Genomic DNA, 2,515 nt, shown 5'->3' with positions numbered 1-2,515 from the left:
CCACTGTGATCCCACCCTTCTTGGGCACAACATGAACAGGAGACACCCATCTTGAGTCAGAGATTGGGTAAATTATCCCTGCCTCAAGAAGTTTTAGTATCTCCTTCTTAACCACTTCCTTAAGGTTGGGGTTAAGACGTCGTTGATGTTCAATAGAGGACATAGATTGGTCCTCTAGGTGGATCCTGTGGGTGCAAATGTCAGGAGAGATCCCTCTAATATCAGCCAAAGAATATCCTATGGCTCTCCTGAACTTTCTTATCTCACTAAGCAATGCACTCTCTTGATGCTCTAATAAGCTATCATTGATGATTACTGGATATGTGGAGTTTAAGCCCAAGAAAGCATACCTGAGCCTTGTTGGTAGAGGCTTGAGCTCAACAGGGGGTGCATCAGCCTCATTCCAATCCTGGTCCAAGCTGCTTTGGCTGGTGTCTGATCCTTTGATAGCAAAAACCTCCGAGCCACTTTGTTCCTGTTCCAAAAACCTTGTCTCAGGACCCAGCTCTCTAGCATTGTCCAAATACAACTTGTACCCTTCACTTGCTTCTGCTAAAAGCCCATTGTCTCCTTGTTCTTGAGTTAGAGCAGCTTGAAGAGGATCCTCAGGGTTCAGCTCCTCAAGCAACTCATCAGCCAACTAATCCATTGTCTCCACATAGAAACATTGACCTTCAATGGTGGGTTTCTTCATCATGTCATTCACATCAAACTTGAGCTTTTCAGACCCAAGTTGAAGCTCTATTATCCCACCTCTCACATCAATAATAGCTCCTGCAGTTGCCAAGAATGGCCTGCCCAAGATAAGAGGATCAACTGGTTCTTCATCCATTTCCAGCACAACAAAATCTGTTGGAACCTCAAAACCACCTATCTTAACAGGTAGATTTTCCAACATACCAACAGGCAATCTAACAGATCTATCTGCAAGGATAAGAGAAATCCTTGCAGGTTTGAAGACTCTAAAGCCCAGCTTCTTTGCTATGGAGAATGGCATCAAGCTGACTGATGCTCCTAGATCACAAAGACATCCAGAGAATAGAAGAGGTCCAATGGCACAAGGCAGTGTGAAACTCCCTGGATCAGTTAACTTTCTTGGTATGGACTTCTTCTGAATGATAGCACTGCATTCATGACTTAGTACCACCATGCCTTGAAGTTCTTTAGTCTTGTTCAAAATGGCATCCTTCAAGAACTTCCCCATCTTTGGCATCATTAAGAATGCATCAATGAGAGGCATAGTGAGTGGTGTCTAATTTAGTGCCTTCTCAAATACAGCTCTTGCCTTGTCCACAAGCTGCTTCTTAAATCTCCCTGGAAATGGGAGCTTGGGTTGGTATGGAGGTGGTGGCACATATACCTTTTCTGGTTCAGGTTCCTTTGCTACCTCTTTACCCTTTTCTTGCCTTGGTTTCTCAGCAACTTGATCATCTTTTAAGGCTGCCTCCCCCTCAGTTTGATCATTGTCCTCAATGATCACATTGTTGTTCTCAAAACCAGGTAATTCCTTTCCACTCGTCAGTGTAATGGCCTTAGCATATTCTTTGGGGTTGGGTTCTGGTTTTCCAGGTAGGTTACCTTGGTTCCTTGAGCTTGAGGCCTGGTTCTGCTTTAGTTCCTTGATTTCCTGCTGCATGGCTGCATTCTGGCTTGCAAAGATCTGTTGACCCTGAAGTAGTTGTTGCAGAATACCAACCATATCTGAACCCATCTGTGGCTGCTGAACCTGTGGTGGTTGAAACTGTTGTTGAACCGGCGCCTGCTGTTGGAACTGTGGTGGACCAAACCCTGGTGGTGCCTTTTGCTGTTGTTGTGAACTGAAACCAGTACCCTGAAATGGTTGTTGTTGCTGACCAAAACCTTGATTCTGAGCAAACTGATTCTTGGGTTGAAATGACCCTTGAAAGTTGTTCTTGGGAACAAAGTTCTGTGGAGCTTGAGAATTGGGATAGACTTGATCTTGTGGGTTAGCTACATTGGTGTTCCTGTAAGAAAGGTTTGGATTGGCATTACCATACTGATATCTCTGGAACCTGTGATTCCCAATGTAGTTAAGCTCCTCCAGGGTGAGACCTTCTTCACTTATGTTCTCAAATATTTGAGAAGGTTCCTCATACTCTCCAACAAAATGCATTGGCTTCTGAGTGGTGAATTTCAGCTTGTCCAATTCACTTCTCAACTCCTTAACTTCCCTAGTGAGCCTCTGTTCTGAGCTTGAACCTTCAGATCTATTTGATCTGTCATAGTCTTCTCCATAAGTGTCATTCGTCATTGCTAAGTTCTCCACTAGCTCTAAAGCAGCATGAATCTCTTTACCCAGAAAGTTCCCATTGGAAGCAGTATCCAGCTGGTTTCTAATCTTGGGAAGAGCTCCTCTATAAAGTGTGCTGAGAAGAGAAGCCTCACTAAACCCATGGTGTGGGCATTGGTTTGTGTAGCTCCTGAATCTCTCATATGCTTCACCAAAACTCTCATTGCTGTGCTGAGTGAAGCTAGATATTTGATTCCTTAGTTT

General features: G+C 44.1%; 1 non-coding gene across 1 annotated transcript; it reads left to right on the top strand.

The window, feature by feature from the left end:
• Positions 1 to 2,408: 2,408 nt before the first annotated feature.
• Positions 2,409 to 2,515, top strand: LOC112088617. Its single transcript, XR_002900563.1, has one exon. It is a non-coding gene; the product is annotated as a small nucleolar RNA R71 (small nucleolar RNA).

Source organism: Eutrema salsugineum, unplaced genomic scaffold, assembly GCF_000478725.1.
Source record: "Eutrema salsugineum unplaced genomic scaffold, Eutsalg1_0 scaffold_14, whole genome shotgun sequence".
Classification (NCBI taxonomy): domain Eukaryota; kingdom Viridiplantae; phylum Streptophyta; class Magnoliopsida; order Brassicales; family Brassicaceae; genus Eutrema; species Eutrema salsugineum.
The sequence above is the reverse complement of the archived record's forward strand: the minus strand, read 5'-3'. Positions and strand labels throughout refer to the sequence as shown.